At 51.8% G+C, this 20001-nt stretch overlaps 1 pseudogene across 1 annotated transcript in view; it reads right to left on the bottom strand.

Annotated features, from left to right (window-relative positions):
- Positions 1-537: 537 nt before the first annotated feature.
- The window catches only part of LOC311188316 (class I histocompatibility antigen, Gogo-C*0101/C*0102 alpha chain-like), a 182129-nt pseudogene continuing 162665 nt past the window's right edge, over positions 538-20001 (bottom strand). Inside the window, exon 4 of the transcript in view lies at positions 538-581. The product of the transcript in view is annotated as a class I histocompatibility antigen, Gogo-C*0101/C*0102 alpha chain-like (transcript). The remainder of the gene's footprint in view (positions 582-20001) is intronic.

Here is a 20001-nt window from a genome sequence, read left to right as displayed (position 1 = left end):
TCATCTTTTACTGCAGCGCTGCGTGGCCTCAATACCAATTGGACAATGGCTCCCACGGGCCGAGCATGGCGCTTTTGACTTCTCCATCCTTACAGACCTAAAGAGTTCTGTCACCGCAATGGAAAATGGTCAGAGATCCCTTAGGGCCAGGCTGGCTTTCTCTTGTGCTCCCGTGCCCCCTCCAGCCCCTCCCTCATGAAAACTTGCCACACTCTCCAAGTCTTGAGACTCCTCTCACTCTTCCCCTCTCTGGAACCTCTTCAACGTTTTCTGATCCTCTAGATTCTCAGTCTTCACCTCCTCCAGCTCCCCAATCAGGCTTCCCCTCTTCTTTTCACCTCCTAGCCACCACACCCGTTCTGGGTGGTCCTCTTCTGGGTCCCCTCAGGGAAGTGGCGGGGAATGAAGGAGGAATTAGGGTCCGTGGTCCTTTCTCTCTGTCTGGTCTCTCCCAGACTGAAAAGCTTCTTGGCTCTTTCACTAACAATCCCACCACCTACACCAAAGAGTTTCCTTATCTTACCCAAGCCTGTGACCTTACTTGTCATGACTACATGTGATCTTCTCTTCCACCCTGACCTCTGACAAAAGGGAATGTGTTTTTAGGTCTGCCCAAGACCATGCAGATCAGGTCCCTGTGACTGACACAACCATGGCCCCAGGCTCTGCAGCAGTTCCCAGCCCAGAGCTGGGGTGGGGCACCAGACTGACACAGGCAGGGCCCCCGGGGCAGGACTCACCAAGACCATTTTATTACCTGTCTCCTAGCTGGTCTCCAAGCGGCTGTGCACAAAAGTGTAAATTTTGCTAAGCTCAGGGAGATCACCCAGTCTGCCTCAGAAAACCCTGCTGCCTTCCTTAGTCACCTGACGGAGGCGCTCCAGCGCCATACCAGGCTTGACCCTGACTCAAATGGAGGCTCAACAGTTCTGGCTACCCATTTTATATCTCAGTCAGCTCCTGACATCAGATAGAAGCTTAAGAAGTTTGAGAGGACTCCCCTGATGGCGCAGATGGCAAAGCACCGCGCTGTGAGTCTCTCCGAGGCCTCTGCAGTGCCAGTTCCATGCCGGCCGGCCAGCGAGGGTCCCACATGGCACAGCAGACCTCTCCTGCCTCGCCCGCTACTCCCTTCAGCAGTGTATTTCGTCAGTCTGCCTGTTCTGTTCCCCACTGTGTCTCTAGTGAATCCTCTCACCCTCCCACGTGTCTGGCCTGGACCCCGGTTCTAGTGTAAATGAATAAATAAATCTTTTTTTTTTTTTTTAAAGAAGGCTGAGGACTGTCCTCAAACGCCTATCCAGGATCTGCTGAATATGGCCTTGACAGTTTTTAAAAACCGGAAGAAACAAGACAGGGCAGAGAGGGAACTCCGTAGTCTTCAGAAGGCTGGGCTTCAAGCTCAGGCCCTGGTAGGGCCTTGAGACCACCAGGCCATGTTCCTCCAACCACCGCAGTGCCTGCCGCCCGACAGAGGACGACAACGGGCCCCATGGCCCCCAACCGACCACCGCTGGGAGCCTGCTTCAAATGTGGTCGAGAAGGCCACTGGTCCAGACAATGCCCCAACACCTGCCAGGACCATGCCCCATCTGCAACGTCCAGGGTCACTGGAAAAGTGACTGTCCCTCCATGCCAGGCTGCGGTGGACCAGTCCTTCCAGCCCCTGCAACTCTTGCCACCGGCGGTCTTCGGTTCGGCAGCTGAGGACTGAAGAGGCCCGGACTCATCGACCCGGATAAACTTCAAGGAGCCCAGGGTAACAGTCAAGGTAGCAGGAAAGTCCAACTCCTTTCTGGGCTCTCCTTTAATATGTTGCTGGCCTCCTCCTCTGCAGACCTTCTCTGCCACAATCTCAAAAACACTGCGCAACTCCTCACCTTCCTGGGCTCAAAAGGATACCGTGTCTCCCTGTCCAAAGCCCAACTTTCAGTTCCCACAGCCGTCTATCTGGGTCTTCCACTAACTCCTTCCTCCAAACAGCTGACGGTGGACAGCAAACAGGCCATCCGGGACCTTCCCTCCCCTGAATCGGCAGAACAAATCCTTTCCTTCCTAGGTTTGGTCAGATTCTTCCGTCACTGGATCCCTAGTTTTGCTTTCCTAGACAAGCCACTGTACGACACAGCAAAAGCCTCCCTCGAAGGACTTCTCCAATCTCCCGGGGAGGTCTACAGGGCCTTCCTTTTACTCACACATATGCTCCTTAGGGCACCTGTCCTTGGCCTTCCTGACCCAGAAAAGCCTTTCCTCCTGTGCACAGACGCACGTCGGGGTATGGCGGCAGGTGGCCTTTCCCAGCCTCTGGGCCCAGCCCTGTGTCCTCTCGCTTCTCTCTCCAAGCAGATGGATCCCACCGTCAGGGGCTGGCAACCTTGCCTTAGAGCCCTGGAGGCGGCAGCTCTACTCACCCGGGAACCCCTCAAACTTACTCTGGGAAGACCTGTCCAAGCACATTACTTGCACCGCCTTCAGGCCCTCCTGTCTCCCCGCCCGCTCTCCACTCTCACTCCTGCCCACTCACAGGACTTCCACGTGCTCTTTATCGAAAACCCTCTGGCGAGTCTCACTCAGTCAACTTCTCTCAACCCAGCCCCTCTTCTGTCTCTGGCCCCCCTTCTGCCGCTCATTCATGCCCTGAAATCCTGGGCGAAATGCAAACCTCCAGACTGGGTTTGGCTGACTCCCCTTTGTCAGATGCCTACTGGACTCTGTCTGTAGACGGCAGCTCTTGCGAAGTTGTGCGAGGTCAGCGGAGGGCTGCCTAGGCCATGGTTACCCTCGATCAGATCATCGAGGCAGGAAAGCCGCCCGGAGGAACCACCTCCCGAAAGGCAGAACTCAGAGCACTTACCGGGGCCCTGACCCTCAGCAACCATAAGAAAGTCACCATCTATGCGGATTCAACATATGCCTTCCTTATGGCTCACAGTCCTGCTGCGATTTGGCAGGAAAGGGGGTTCCTCTCCACCCAGGGGTCCCCCATCATGAACGTTAAACTTGCCCTTAAGCTTCTAGCGGCCTTGCAGCTTCCAACTGAAGTCGCCATTATCCACTGTGAAGGACACCACACGGACAATTCTTATGTGACCACAGGGAATAACAAGGCTGATGCAGCAACAAGGGCTCCCACCACTCACTCTGCTGCAGATCCTGGTCCTATTCTCTCTCTATCTGTCCCCTCCATCACTCCGACTTAGGAGCCTAATGAACGCCAAATCCTGAGTCTGCTCTTCCACCCCTCCTTGAATGCAAAAGTCTGGCAGCTGTGTTCCCATCGTCAAACCGGTGCTCGTGGATCACCTCAAGGGGGAATTCACCAACCTCCTTCTTCTGCAGCTCACCAGCTGTGTGGACACTTACCCGGACAGGATTGGCAGGTTGATTTTACTCACCTCCCTAGTCGCAAAAAAGTTAAATATCTGCTCACAACGGTTGAAACAATAACAGGTTGGGTCAAGCCCTTCCCCGCAGCTAGAGAAATGGCTCAGGGGGTAACCGAGGCCCTTCTTAACCACATTATCCCATGCGTTGGACTCCCCACATCTGTCCTATCTGACAATGGTCCAGCTTTTATCTCAAAGATTACTCAGCAGGTCTCCGCGGCTCTGGGTATCACCTGGAAGCTTCACATTCCCCACCACCCACAATCCTCAGGGAAAGTGGAGCGCGCCAATGGGCTCATCAAGGGTCACCTGACTAAACTTTCCTGAGAGCTCTGCGACTACTCCGGGAACACGCAGACCAGTACTTACCCAGTCCTGCCTGAATCTCGACCTCCTCAACTAACCTTCCCCACCACTGCATCCAGGAGATCAAGTTCTGCTCAAATCGCTTTAGCCAAAGCCACTGCAGCCTCCATGGACTGGTCCGCACACAGTCATTCTCACCACGCCTATAGCAGTAACACCTCTGGGAGACCCCTCCTGGTACCATCTCTCTCGGGTCAAACGTGCGCCCGAAGACAAACAGTATGTATGTTGTAACCTGGGTCCTACTAGGATGCGCATTTCTTGTCAAAATCTCCCCTAGCCCAGTTTCCTATGTGTGGAAATTCAAAGTTAAGGAGACCTTTGTCTCAGGATCCAAGGAGACTACCCACTTGGTGGGTACTGCAGAGTGCCCACAGGCCGGATGCACAGCACCCATCACTCTCACCCTAACTCTTTCATCAATTAACAACACTATGAACACCATGTTTTCTTTCTTTTACCATCAAACCTTAGATCATTGCAAGAATACCTACAAAGAATATGGGGGGTGCCCTTGCCCGTCATGTGCAGTGCACCTTCCAGACAAAGGCTGAATGTTCTCTCCATCTGTCATAATACGGGTTTCAATACGAATCAAGTTAACTATTCTATTTCAGGTCCTTGGGACCTACGCTGGGTACAGGGAGTCCAAGCCACAGGGTACACTGGCTGGCATTCCTACACAGTGGCAACATTTTCCCATCTCAAGGGACTATGTCCCGACACAAAATGCCACAGTCCAAGTCTCCCAGGACATCCTCCATTCAGAGCAAGTCCTACAAAATCAGCTAACATCATCAGAAAAGACCGAGACACCCTCAACCTGGATTCGTAAAATACAAAACGCTATACTATTCCTACATAACTCTTTTGGATCTGATACCTTTCTTGTTTCCTCTGTGCTTCCCTTCAGAGGCCTCTACTGGCGGCAGCTCCAATTAATCTCAATACCACTATGACCAAGATAACGGACGCTGCTTGCCAGACTCCCCAACTCTCAGTCCCCCTATGGGACTCCAATCACAGCCTCCCCTGCCAGCAAACTGATGCCCTTGTCGGCTTTCATTCCTGCACTTCTAACATTTCGGTTAAAGGTATCTACCCCTCCTTAGAAAAAACCCCTGTGTCTTTAGCATCATCACAAAGACAGCTCCCCTCCCTGGCACAGGCCATGCTCCAAAACCGGCGGGCTCTGGACCTGTAAATGGCTAACAAGGGGGGCACCTGCCTGTTCCTCAGGGAAGAATGTTGTTATTGTATCAATGAATCAGAGATTGTAGAACAAAATGTGGAAGCTTCATGAAACTACGCAAAGACATGGAAAGGGAAATTGGGGGCTCCAATTCCCCACTGACATGGTTTCAAAATCCTATAGTGTCATGGCTCCTCCCACTCTTGGGGCCAATACTAATGATCACCTTTTTTTTCTTTTTGCTCCTTGCCTCCTGAAATTCACACAGGCTCACATTCAGGAAATGTCTCCTACCACCTTTAACCAACTCCTTCTCCACACATATTCTCGCATCCCTGCAGAAGACCCTCATAACCAGGCCTGAGCCACCCCCTTGGCTCACTGCCAGAACCAGAGAGCAGTGATGAGGGAGGAGCACCGAGAGAAGGGGTTCATTAACGGGCTGGCCCAGGACAAAGAGGAGCGGCGAATGTGCGTGGCGGGGCAAGGGGTGGAAGGTAGTTCCCTCACAATCCCTGGGAACCATCCTTATGTCACATCAAGAGCTGGGTGCTTGATTTGTTGCCCCAGCCCCCAGGACTAACCCCCTTTCAGGTTTCTCTTGTGGCTGCAGATTACCAACTTGAAGGGGACCCAAGACCCGACCCTGGGAGAGGGTTCAGGCTCGCTTGCTCTGTACTGTACCCCACCTTTAAACACTGAGCGCCTACAAAGCCTACACTTCCCTAGTAAACTTGAAGCGTTGACAAGCGCTCTGGATGACACTGGGAAGAATTGTTTAGTTTCGTTTTCTGCGGGGTTTCTACTTCTCCACGGAGACTTTCCAATTTTCGTCTGACTTCTCCATCTCACATTCTAATTCCTTATGACCCTGGGGCCAGAGTGCCCCCCAATCAGTGCTCTTTGGAGTGATCTGTTTACCCTCTGTGGATCAGATCCCAGCAAACTGACCTTCCCAGTTGGGAATCTTCCCCCAGTCGTCTCAACATGGGTTGCTCAGCTCACCACAGGATAAACAGGCGACTGAAGCATCAATTCTGCTTGAGTCTCCTGAGAAAAAAAAGCCTTCTGTGTTAATGCACGTATGCAGACATATGTGAGATTGTAACAGATTGCTCTGAAATGGGCCTGGCTGTCCACTCACTGCCTCCTGCCATCAGCATCCACTGGTGCAGGAGCTTGAGCAGCGCTGCCTGCTGGCAGCTACTGAGTCATGGCATCCCGGAAGTTCGAGTCTGAAGACTGAGTGAAAATTCCTAAAGATTTTTTCTTTAAACCATGTCATCAGTTCATTTCTTCTGTCATTGGGACGATGGGACGGGGGACTACTCACAGCACCTGGTGGAGATGTTGGTGGCATGAAGTCAGATGGCAAATCTAACTTGTAAAGTGGGGTGTGAGTACCGGGGCTTGCCGTTCTCGTGAGCCTCAACTCTCTTTTTCCTCTCCACAGCTGAGAGACTACCAAAGGAAAATACCTTGGGGTCTCCTGTAGGAGTTAAGAAAAAAAGAAGAAACATGGCGGTAGGCCAGAGACAACCACTTCCAGTGGTTGTAAGTCATCTGAAGATATAAGTCTTGCTCAGCCAGGCTTCCTGGGACAGGGGGTGCTCCAGGGGCAGCTCAGTGAGAGGTGAAGAGCATGAAAGAAGTGGGTAAGAACCCTGGGTCTGAGTGCGGCCTCTCCGTAGATCTGCTGGGGATCTGATTTGGGTCGACACTGTTTAAGCTCTTTGTCCACCTGTGAGTCAGGGTGCTACAGCTCTACTTAAATCTAGGCAGCATCCGTGAGAGGACTGTGCATTCATCCCTTCATGCGGGACCTGGTGCGCAGTGAGCCTTCAGTACAAGGCGTCGCTATGGATTTCTTGCTCTGGCAATTTCCCTCATCCCCAGCCTCAAGGGGAAGCCAGTCAGTGAGGACACTCTCTCCCTTTAGGGCGGCACAGATGATCCCCAGGTGCTTGGGATTAGGTGACCTCTGGGGTGGGAGTCTGTCTTTGCCACCTGCTTGCTGGGTGATCCCAGGGAAAGTCACGTCCTTCCCGGGCCTCAATTTCCTCAACTGGAAGATGAAGTTGTTGGGCCAGATCAGTGTCTTCCAGACTGATTTGGTAGCTTTGATCATCTCTTGGTTCACGTTGCTTTCTGCCTCGGGCCAGGTGGTGAGTGGCCGTTTGGAAAGAAGACACAGGCCGTGGTATGATCCCTCACCCATGTCTCCAGCATCCATCGTCCAGAGCTGCTCTCTCTTTCCTTCTCTGACCTTCTTGTCTTCTCTAAGCCGCTTTTCTCTTCCTCCCCTTGCCCTTGTTTTTCTCTTTTCACTTCCTGTAGATGCAGGACATTCTGCAGGTGCTGTGTCCGACCTTAACCGCTCCAATGGGGTAGCGCTCCCCCCATTGGACAGGAGGAAGGTGAGGCCGTGCCGAGACCCCCTCTCTGGCTTGCCCTCTCCCAGCATGCATGCCCGAGGCTTGTCTGCTTGGGGTACTTGGCCTCTGGCTGATTTTATGTTGCCATCATTAACCCTTGGTGTGTCCACATCTGCTATTTCACCTGCTTGGTTGATAGTTGTTTTCCTTCCCGCACATTTTTATCATCTTGGAGAAGATACAATACACCGTGAAGGGTGAGAGGTCATTTGGGAAGAGCTTCCAGAGCAGGGGTGTGAGATTTGGGCCTTCCAAGCCTCCAGGGTGAATGCTCAGGGGCCCGTCCTACTGGGAGAGCCTCAATAAACCCCCGCCCCAAACATGGGGCTTGCCCTCTGGGCATGTCCCGCAAAGACCAACAGTCCACATTGCAGTTGATTTTTCAAAGTGATGAATTCATTTTAGCTTAGGAGTGGGAAATGCAGGCTTAGGAGAAAGGGGGCTTTTGTTACAGGTGCCAGGATTCAGGTGAGTTTTGTAGCAGAACTGCAAGTGCGTGAGGTTCACCAGAGATGAGTGACTGGGACATCCTCCCCCACTGTCTTTTAAAAATCAACTGGACACTTACCCATCTCCCATGGGCCCTTGGCAGCAGACACTTTGCTAGGCAGCAAGGTGGGATGTGGCAACTGAGGGAGCAGTTGGCTCTGAAAGGTCTGGAGGCTGGAGGGGGTGGCCATTGAGACTGATGTGTAGAGGTGGGCAGTGATCATCCCCGTGGAGAGCGGGTGACGTGGGAGTCCCGGGCAGAGGGTGGGTACAGGAGATGATCAGATTCGGAGCCCAGAGAGCGCTTGGCAAGAAGGTAAGGGCCTGGGATGCCCTGGGCTGGGGGATGACCTCGTCCTGATGTGGGAGGGGACACCGAGCTCTGGGTCTCCAGCTGTATTGGGTGGCGTCTCATTGTTACTTCTGTCTCTCCTGGCCCATCAGAGTATGGAGGTGACCGGCTCCCTCCAAACAGAGCAACACACCAAGAGCGAGCTGGCCATGAAACTCGGCCAGCTATGAGAGAAGCTGGCAGAGCTGAAGGAGCTGGTAAGGCCTGCGCTAGCTGGAAAGGGCTCGGAGGCCTCCGGGAGGGAGGTCCTTAGGCCGGGACAGAGATGGCTCCAACTCAGGGCTGGGGGGCACTGAGGACCCTGCAGTCCTGCCAGGTCCGTGACCACCTGTGCTCTAGGCTCTGACATGGAGTGGTGGGTTCCTCGGGACTGCAGGTCACCTCCCTGCTGGAGGCATGAGCCAGTAGGGGAGAGACGAGGAGACGTGGAGACATCCTGGTTCCAGACTTGGCTCTGGGTCGCGCTTCACTGAACAGGGCTGAGCCTCAGCATCCTTCACTTCAGAGAGCACTAGAAAGCAGTTCTGCTGTGGTGAAGGAAGGGGCCTGGGAAGGTGGCAAAGTCCTACAGTGCCTGCCTCAGGAAGAGGGGCCCGTGCCTGTCCCCCGCATCTGTGGGCGCAGATCTGGGAGATGACTTGGTGGCGGGAGCCAGCAGCAGCGGTGGTCTCCACTCTGCTGCTCCACCACAAGTCTGTTGTAGCAGTGGCTCCTCAGAGCTGCCCTTTTCTGCATGCTTCCTGGGTTATGGGCAGGACCAATCAGGTGGTCCAGTCAGCCAAGGATAAAGATGGTCCAGGGCCTCCCTGGTGGCCTAGAGGTTAAGTCTCGGCACCATCACCACTGCTGCCTGAGTTTGATCCCTGGCCGGGAGCTGACCCACAGGGCGCAGCAGACCTCTCCTGCCTTGCCAGCTGCTCCCCTCAGCAGTGTGTTTCAGTCAGTCTGCCTGTTCTGCTCACTCTACACCTTTGGCCAATACCCCAGTTCTTCTGCACAAAAAAAGAAAAATAGTCCAACCAGACTTGATGTTGGGACACCCTGAAGAGTGATATAAGCCAGGGTTAGAGGGAGCTGAGGGGCTCTGTTCCAACCTCCAAAGAAAGAAGGGGAAGACTCTGTTCCTGGCCTCCGAAGAAAGGAGGGCCAGAAGCTGAAAGAAGACAAGCAGCATCCAGGAGCCAACCTCTGCGGGAGGAAGAGAGGATGAAGACCTCTGTCAGAGATGGGGCCTCCAGTCGGTGTCTGACATCACCTGATAGGAGCACCAAAGGCTCCGGGCCTCATGTCTGAAAGAGCTGTTTGTTGTTGGTGTTGTCCAGCAACTCATAAAGAGCTTTTAACCCTTGGTGTGTCTGACACCGGCTGGGATCCCAGCTGAAATGGGTATTCATGGGGCATGAGGATGGGATGCCAGGATAGGCTGCAGTGGCACCCACCTGCCCGGGCTCTAAGACAAGAGAGCCGCCAAAAAGCCCCAAAGCCAAAACCAAGGGCTGGAGCATTACAGTACCCATACGATAGGGGCCTACAGGCTAGAGCCGATGGAAGGATAGTGCCCGGTAGGGGACTCATCACTGTGGTTCTCAACTGTGTGCACAATTGCAAGAGACTTCAGTCTGGAAACAACCACCTTGGGGGCCTCTGCTGGTGGTGCAGCAGTTGAGTGCTGGGCTGGGAAGCTGCTGCCTCTGCTGCCCGTAGCCTCTGCAGTGCCGGTTCGCCTGCTCGATCCCTGGCCGCTGGTGAGGGTCCCACATGGCTTGAAGGACCTCTCCTGCCACCCGCTGCTCCCCTCAGCAATATACTTTGGTCCTTCTAACTGTTCTGCTCCCAGCTCTGGCTCTGGTGAATTCTCTCACCCTCCCGTGCTTCTGACTTTACCCAGTGCTTATATAAATAGAAAAAAGTTCTATTTGCAGAACTTCTAACCTCCTGGAATCCCCTGTGCAGAGTAAGCAGGTGCTCTCAGAGACTCCAGCTTCCTTTAGGGTGGCAGGTGCCAGCACACCAGCAGAGGACCTTACACTACTTCAAAGGAAATTGGCACCCCCTGATCACTGCAGCACTATTTACAGTAGCCAGGCTGTGGAAGGGGTTGTACATTGATAATAGAATATTACTCATCAAGAAATATAAACTCATGCCATCTGGGGCAACATGGATGGAGCTAATGGAAATAAGCCCAAAGGAGAAAGACAAAAACATCACTTAGATATGGATATAGGGAAATTAAACAAAGGGCTAGATTAATCTATACCTTGAGTCTCCCAGGTGGTGCCTGACTACTGGCTGGGGCTGCAGACCAGCCTAGACTTCCTGGCCTGGCAGCACTGGATGGTGGACTGACCCTCACTAGTTTGACATCAAACTTATTTGACGACAAAGCCTGACTCCTGCTGACTGAGTGCCCCATTGTCTTGTTTCACTTACTCCACCACTGGGTCCCCAGCCTCTGCTATTTACTGGGTCTGAGATGGATCTTGTACTTGATGCTGCATGTAATTTTTGGTTTCTTTGTTTTTGGATTCATTTTTAATTTATTTATGCATACGAGAACTGGGGTACAGGCCAGAGGTGCAGAGAGTGAGAGGATTCACCAGACACAGAGTAGGGAGCAGAATAGGCCAATCCACTGAAATCCACTGCTGAGGGGAGTGGTGGGTGAGACAGGAGAGGTCTGCTGCCCCATGTGGGTTGTTCCCCGGTCAGGAATCAAACTCAGGTGTAAGAAGTGATAGCACTCAGATTTAAACCTTATGCCCCCACGGAGGCCCTGTTTTTTTTTTTTTTTTTTACATCTTTTGATATTATTTAAAATAATAGAAGCACTCCTACTGCTCTACTTTCATAATAAACACGCTCCAGCCCTTGGCTCAGGTCAGGTTTACACGTGTCTTTGTCACCTTTACTCAGTGTCCATCTCTCACGACAGTGCAAGCTCCATGTCTCCAGGGTCCTCTCTCTGCTGCCATTGTGTCTGCAGGGGAGGCAGCTTGGGGAGGCAGGAGCCCGCCAGGGAGAGGGACTCTGGGAAGTGAAGAGGAGGCAAAGGCAGAGAACACTTGGGAGATGCTCCCTGGTTCACTGAGAAAAGCATTTCTCAAAGTGTGGTTGTGGAATCCTTGAAGTCACCCAGACCCTGTCACAGGAGCCACAAGGTCAAAACTATTTTCTAAACGTCACTAAGACACCATTGGCTTTTTCACTATTTTGACATCTGCTGAGGTAAAACTTACTAAAAATGGAGCTTATATTACTAACTGCAGTTATTCTTCACAACTTCTTACCTCAGAAACACAACTCAAAGGCAGTGTCTTTCAAAGTGTCTTGGTTGAAGCATTAAAAATTATCTTCATTATTCTGTCATCCTCAAATCCACATTTTACAGCACCTGATGCGATGACACGCAAGTGCACACACAACACTCCTGTTGCGTCCCCAACTACCATGTGCCAAGGAAAATATTTGCATGAGATGAATTAGACTGTTTTTCTTTTTTTTGTAGTCAATACCATCTTCACATGAAGGAATGAATGATAAAATCTGTGGCTATTTGATCTGGTTAATGAGCAGACATTGTCCTGAAAATGAGTGTGTGCTCCTTTGAGAAAATCAACTGACAATTGCTAACTGAGAGTAACTTCACCTTGACCAAATATAAGTGCTCAGAAGAAAACAGAATCATGGAAAATTGTGTCCTACCACAACTTCCAGTACTACTTTTACTTTTTGGATTTGTGGTGAAAATAAAATAATTTTTTTTAAAATAATTTGATTCCAGTGTAATGAACATTGAAGAGCTTTATAATTTGTGGAACAATATATTACTTAAAAAAAATCACACATTAAAACTAACTGCAGTTAGTTTTATGCAAGAGAGAACTATGGAAATGTAACTGAATAAGAAATATTTAATGATATTGTTTCAGGTTTCACTTTGCAAATAACCTGGGAGAAAATACCACCTGTATAGATTTAATTTAGTATCCAAGTGGAATATTCACGATAATGTGAAAACACTACTTCAACATATTTGTGTGAGGCTGTAGACATTTTTTCATAGACTTCAACTAGAACCACAGCTAAATGCAGAAGGAAACATGAAAATCCTACTGTCTTCTAATGAGACAGACAAGAAAAAACAATGAGACAGACAAGAAAGACAACTGCAAACATAAAACACGTGAAAGATCCACTCTTCCCATTGCCCTGATTAAAAGAAGTTATTTAACAGGCATTGGTTATTGATTATCTATTAACAGGTATTGGATTATTACTATTATTCTAAATGAAACAGCTACATGATCAAACTCAGCTTTATTCCCAGTGTGGTAAGTATGGGGAGCGATACCTCCTAAACAAGATTATACTTGGCGTCCTCCCTAATTTGTCAGAGTGGACACGGATCCGGAATGGAAAATGACTGAGAATCTCAGACCCAGTGCTTGGGTCATGGAGACAGGGTGAGGAAGCTTTGGGTGAGGAGAGGAGGGGCCAGAGCAAAGCCCCAGGTCCCCAGTCTGCTTCTCATAATTCCAGGCCCCAGGGCTGTGTCTAGGGCAGGAAGGTTACTGTTGGGGATACCCCACTGCCCCCTTAGCCTCACTTCTGTCTCCACCACCTGTGCTGGGCCCTGGACACTTGTGACTCTTCCCCAGTTCTCAGTCCCCAGGGCCTGGAGGCTCCCAGAGAACCAGTCAGCATCACTGCCTGCCCAGGTAAGTCTCCACCCACCAGCCTAGAGTCAGAAGATCCCCAGACCCCAGCAGTGCTGGTCATGGGGCCCCCAACCCTCCTCCTGCTGCTTCTCTCCAGGGCTCTGGCCCAGACAGACCCCTGGGCTGGTGAGTGCAGGGTGGAGGGAAAAGGCTTCTGCAGAGGAAGCTGCTGCCTTAGGCCCCTCTGTCACCCCCGTGGCCCCCTCAGTCCTGGTCCCTTTCTGTCCCCCCACCCTGCCTCCTCCTTTTGTCCCCTGAGTCTTGCCCCTTCTGGACCCGCTGCCCATGTTCAGTCTCTGGAGCTCCCTCCCTCCTGGACACTTTCTCCCCTGCCCCATCTCCCTGGGACTCAGGACCTGCCCCGGGAGGAGGGTCCGCCTGGCTCTCACCCCTCCCCGCCCCCAGGCTCCCCCTTCTCTGAGGGTGTTAGAAATGGTGATGTCCCGCCCGGCCTCGGGGAGCCCCGGTGCATCGCGGGGGGCTACGTGGACGACCCGCAGTTCGGGGTTCGACGGCGACTCCCCGGGCCAGAGCGCGGAGCCGCGGGCCCCTGGGCGGGCGGGCGGGGCGGGAGGTCCGACGAGGAGACGCGGCTCCGCAGACACTCGGCGCGGAGGCTCCAAGCGCTCCTGGAGGCCCCGCGCGGCCGCCGCAGCCAGAGCCGGGCCAGGGAGCAGCGCGGGCCGGGGCGGGTCACCGCTCCCGCCCCACCCCCCGCCCCGAGTCTCGGGGCCCCGTGATCCCCTAGGCCGTGGCCCCTGCCAGGCCCCTTGACCGGGAAGAGCCCGCGGGACTTTCACCCTTTAGGTTTCTTTTAAGTTTGGGATTATTCAGGGCGGGAGATCGGGTGCGGGCGGGAGACCCCGGGGTGACTGAAGGGCGGGCTCAGGGTCTCCCACGATCCAGAGGACTCTGGGCTGCGCCGCGGGGCCCGACGGCGCCTCCCCCGCGGGCACGACCAGCTCCCCACGACGGCGCCGGGGACGCGCCCTGGGCGGGGACCTGCGCGCCTGGACCCGGCGGGCCCGCGGCTCAGCTCCCCGGCGCGAGGGGGAGGGGGAAGGTCGGGCAGAGCAGGACGGGAGCAGCCTGGGGGGCGGGTGCGGGGAGGGGCGCCCGGACTCCTGGGGATGGGGAAGGAGGCGCCGCAGCTCAGAGGTGAGAGGGCTGCGGGGCCTTTGATCTCCCTGAGGCGCGCACCCCGCAGGGAAATGGAATCATGGTGAGGAAGCGCCCCCTTCTGGCCAGAGAGGGAGCTGTCGGCCACGTTTTCCAGCTCTGGGATGGAGACTGGCCCAGAGGCTCCTACTTTTTCTGAAGGACAGTTAAGGAATCCAGTTCCTCCTGAGAAAGAGGGGAGACCACCCATGAAATCTCCCTTCACTGGATCCTTTTGACCGGCGCCATCTTAGGAGCAATGAGTTTCTCTCTCGAGATCTTGTTTTTTGGTCAGAGAGCATTTTTGGAGATCTCACTCCTGCCTGTCTGTGTCATCACCCTCCACCCGGGTCAGCAACAAAATGCTCAGAGACCTGCATCCCACCCTGGGCTCTCACCTACTACCCCAGACTCCCAGACCAGGCTGGTTTCTGGGGTTTGTGCCCCTCCCTCCATCTACACTGTTCTCTCCACTGGAGGATGGTCACATGAGGCTGCTTCAGTGTCCACGGAGGAAACAAAAAGCATTAAAATTCCATTTCTTCCTACTCAGGCCCCCCAATCGCCATATGTGACCCATCACCCCATCTCTGAGCATGAGGTCACCCTGAGGTGCTGGGCCCTGGGCTTCTACCCTGATGACATCACCCTGACCTGGCAGCGAGTTGGGGAGGACCTGACCCAGGACACAGAGCTGGTGAACACCAGGCGGGGGGGCAGTGGGGACTGGAAACTTCCAGAAGTGGGCAGCTGTGGAGGTGCCTTCTGGAGAGGAGCAGAGATACACGTGCCATGTGCAGCATGAGGGGCTGATAGCACCCCTAGTCCTGAGATGGGATAAGGAGGGAAATGTGGGCACAGAGGCTGACTCGGGGCCATCAGAAGCCCTTCTGGAGACCTTCAGAGAGTCAGACCGAGGCCTCAGGCTCAGGGTCTGACCTTCCCTTCCCTTCCAGTGCCACCTCCTCAGTTCTCCATCCTTGCCGTGGTCCTCATTTCCAGCTCGGTTTTCTTTAGAGGTGCTCATTGGACACAAGGTGGCTTCATGTGTGAGGGGGTAGAAGAAGTGCTCAGGTAGGGAAGGGAGTGGGGGATCTTGTCCACTGGGGGCTTTCATGTCCCAGGGAGAACTTGCCCTGCCTGGTTAATGGGAAGTACCATCCACACACACGGGTGTTGCCCAGAGGGCATTTGGTCCAGTCCCCCTTCATCTCCTTTCCTCATTTTTCCCAGTCCTGACCTGGGTCTTTAGTCCCAGTTCTGGAAACTTCCCTGTTCTGCAGGATTAGAAGATTCCTTTAGGCTTCTGACCTGACTGCTCCCTGGTCTCACCTGATGCTTCTTCCCACAGGAGGACAAGGAGGAAGCTACACTCAGGCTGCAGGTAAGTGTGGTCAAGGCTTTGATCCCTGAGCCCCTGGGAATGGTGTAGATGGAGCCCATGAGAGAGTCACTCTCATCAGTTTCTCCTGTGGTCTCATCTCTCACCAAGTTTTGTTGTGTTCTCCCCCAGGCAGCCACAGTCCCTGTGCTCTGAAGTGTATCTCTGCCCCTATAGGTGAGACCCTGGAGAATTGCAGTGGGGGTGGGGATTGAGGCAGAGAGGCTGGGACTATGCAATGGGGATGCTTTCAGGAGGACATCTTGAGAATGCAGTGGACCATTGATAATGTTAACACTCGGGTAATGAGTGAGCTGTCAGGGGTGAAGATGCCACCACATCCTAGCAGGGGCCAGGACAGGAGGAGGGGTCCCGCCCAGCTCCTTACACCTCAAGCCAACCATAAACCTCCTCCTCTTCTGCAGGTCCAATGCTTTTTCAGTCCCACTCAGAAGCTCCTTCTCCATGGAACTGTATTTATTGGGGTGTTGTTCTGACACTCTTTACACTGTGTGAAATTTGAATTACTTTATTCTGGGGCTTGATGTTAATTGACTTCCCATCATTTTATATTGTGTACCCTGTCATTCTTGTTACACACACACACACACGCACACACACACACACACACACACACACACATGCGCACATTCCCCTCTCCTTGGGAACCAGACCCTCACCCAGCACTGGGGTACTCTGACCCTCTGTCTCTGGTCCCCTCAGAGCCGCCCTCTCTGCAGTGTCTCTACTCAGCAGTGCCTGGGCAGCCCCAGGAGTCCCTGCACCTCCTGCCTCTGCCCTTGTGGGCAACCAGCCCCTCACCCTGCATGGCAGTGAGGAGGCGAAGGCCAAGTCCTGAGGTCAGTGACCAATAGAGGAGACAATTTACCTTTTTCTTTTCTTTCCCCCCTCATTGTATTATTCAGTTGAGGTTAGCATTGGTTTACACACTGTATGTGTTCAGAGGCAAGGGTCACATCTCTTCAGATGTTTATTACCACATCACACCCACCCTAAGGGCACCCATAGTCTTCACTACAGTCCATTGGGCCCTCTTCCTACTTTGTTTCCTACTCTTACCCCCAGCCATAGCTTCAATTCTACAGTCATATATATAGAATATGTTTTGGTTGAGTTTCATCTGTCCCAACTTTGTTTCTTTATATTCCAAATATGAATGAAATCATCTGTATATAACTTTTTCCTTCAAATTTATTTCACTTAGCATAATCCCATCCATATCTATCATGTTGTTGCAAAGTCAATATTTCATCTTTTTCACAGCTGAGTAGTATTCCATAGTGTGTATAGCTTGTGTTCTTTATCCCCTCATCTGCCGTTGGGCACTTAGGTTGTCTCCATAGCTTGGTTATAGTAGACAGCGCTGCAGTGACCGTAGGAGGTGCATATTCCTTGGAATTAGTGTTTTAACTTCTTTGGATAAATACCATGGAATGGGATGCTTGACCATATGACAGGTCTATTTTGAGGAACCTTCATTTTTTTTTTTCCCCATAGGGGCAGGACCAAAGTGCTATCCATAGAAAACAGAGGTACCAAGTTACCGCCCCGCCTAAGGAAAGGTGGGGCTGAGCAGGGATGAGAAGCTAAGGAAGAGGAGGAAGACATGGAGCAAGATGGGGAAAGGAGACTGAGGAGGTGCATGGAGCAGAGAGACATGTGAAGAAGAAACCACGCCTTGCTTCTCACTTAGACTTGTGCCATGAAGTTGGGGACATGGAAAGAGACATGTGAAAGAGATTAAAAACATGGGTGAGAGACTCATGGGGATGCTGACAATGACCGCTGTTATCTTGTCATGGATTTAGATTTTGTTCTTTTCCTTCCAGACTTGCCTGGCCCCTCCTGCCCCTTTCCCATGGGTCTCTACCAGTAGGTGCCTTAGCCTTGTGGCAGGCGTTCGGGCCCCAGTGGGCCTGCTTTGGGCCCAGCCTGTTTGGCTGGGCATTGACCCATGAGGGGACGGGTAACTTTGGGTGCTTCACTTGGGAACTATACTAACTATATTCTTTCTCTTCTTCTCTCTCTATTGCACACTGATTCTCTATTTTATAGTAATTGTATTAAAGTTCTTTTCTATTGAAGGTCTTACACTTTAGTGTATGTTTTGTCTTTATGCAGCTGATGGCAGATCCCATGTAGAGTGTGCAGTTTTGAAGGTCCAGGGAACCCCTCATTCTGCCCACTGACAGGACAAGACATCATTCCCACCCACCATGTGCCAGAGTTCCTTTTTCTCCACACCTTTCAATGGGTCATTCTCACAGATGTGAAGTGGGAACTCACTGTGGTTTTATTTATTTTTTAAAGATTTATTTATTTATTTATACAAGCACTGGGTACAGTAAGAAGCGCAGGAGGGTTAGAGAATTCACCAAAGCCAGAGCAGGGAACAGAACAGGCAGGCTGACGAAGAAATACACTGCTGAGGGGAGCAGCAGGAGAGGCAGGTGAGGTCTGTTGCACCATGTGGGACCCTCGCCTGCGGCCGGGGATCAAACTGGCTTGCAGAGGCTGCTGGCAGCTTCGCAGCCCAGTGCTCAACAGCTGCGCCACCAGGGGAGGCCTTCATTGTGGTTTGAATTGGCATTTTTCTGACAGCACATGATGATAAACTTGTATCCATATGTCTATTGGCCACATGTGTATCTTTTTTAGAAAAGTACCTATTTAGCTCCTCTCCTCTGTTTTGAGGTGTTTTCTTGTTTTGGAGTTCTTTGTAGATCTTGGATATTAAATCCTTATTGGATTGATGATGTACAAATAGTTTCTCCAATTTGATATTGTCTTTTCATTTTAAGGATAGCTTCCTTCACTATGTAGCTTTTTAGTCTGATGTGATTCCACTGGTTCCTTTTTGCTTTTGAATCCTTGGAGCACAGAAGACACTATGGGCAGTGAAAATCCTCTGTATGATATTCTCATGATGGACACAGGTCATTACACGTGTCCAACACCCCAAGAATGGACAATACCAGAGTAAACCCAAAGGGAAACCATGACTTTGCAACTATGACGAGCAGGTCCATTACTTGTAACCCACGTGTCAGTCTGGTCTTAACACGTGATTTGGTCATGATGTGTGAAGAGTTTTATAAGTTGAGGAATGAAGTGTAATTTACTTTAGAAAGCATATTTCATGCTCATACAAGGACATTTAAATAACACTCAAGGATACGCATAAGTCATTCCCCTCCACCCCCAACACCCCAATCAGCCAGTATCTGCTCAAAACCTAGCAATTTATCTTTTCTCTTCCAAATATATGTATCTCCATGCTCCTGTCTGGGCAATAGTGTTCGTTTTCCCATCAGTAAAGGAGTTCAGGTCACAGAGTTGGGGGGAAACATTTGCAAATCACGAATCTGACAAAGGACTGTATCTACAAATAATGCCGAAAACTCAATGATCAGAAAGAAATAACCCAATTTTAATAAGGACAAAAATAGTGTAATAAATGAATGGCACCTCATCTGCAAAAATGTACAAAACTTCTATACAAACGGCAACTGTATTCATAGAAAAGTGAAAATATGAACAAATGCTCACTATCACAGTTAAGAACAGTGACACCATCACACCTAGGAGAGACTGAAAATGCAAACTCTGCACAATACCAGGTGCTGTCCAGGGTGTGAACAACAGAAGCCTCATTACATTCATTTTTTAAAATTGTTTTATTTATATAAGAGCTGGGGTACAGGCCCAAGTCGCGGGAGAGTGAAAGGGTTCACCAGAGACCTGATTCACCAGATCTGGTGAATCAGGATTCACCAGAGTGGGGAGCAGAACAGACAGACGGACTGAAAGCACTGCTGAGGGAAGCAGCGGGCGAGAGAGGAGATGTCTGCCCTGCCAAGTGGGAGTCTTCCTGGCTGACCGGGAATCGAACCTGCACTGCGGAGGCTGCGGACAGCTTCACAGCACTACATTCAACCCACTGTGCCACCGTGGAGGGCCCTCATCACATTCATTTTAAAAGATGCTTTAGGGGCTGAGAGACACATCAGAGCCCTGGGCACTATTGTTGCCTGGTTGAGAACAAAACAGAACCTGGTAAGAGATGACACCACAGGAGGGACAGATGAGGGTGACTCCCCCATGGAGTCCATTTACACTGTCCCCAGGGGCTCAGGGTCAAACCACTGATCTACACTTACCTAGAGCCTGAGTGTAGCTTCCTCCTTGTCTCCCTGTGGGTAGAAAAATCATGTGAGACCAGGGAGCAGTCAGGTCAGAAGCCTAAAGGAATCTTCTAATCCTGCACCACAGGGAAGTTTCCAGAACTGGGACTAAAGACCCAGGTCAGGACTGGGGAAAAAGAAGAAAGGAGGTGAGGGGGGACTGGAGCAAATGCCCTCTGGGCAACACATGTGTGTGGATGGCACTTCCCAATAACCAGGCAGGGCAAGTTCTGCCTGGGACATGGAAGCCCCAGTGGACAAGATCCCTCACTCCTTTCCCTACCTGAGTGCTTCCTCCTCCACATCACAGCTGCAG

This window comes from Talpa europaea (assembly GCF_964194135.1).
Source record: "Talpa europaea genome assembly, chromosome: 2".
NCBI classification, from domain to species: Eukaryota; Metazoa; Chordata; class Mammalia; order Eulipotyphla; family Talpidae; genus Talpa; species Talpa europaea.
This window is presented reverse-complemented; position numbering and strand designations above follow the sequence as displayed.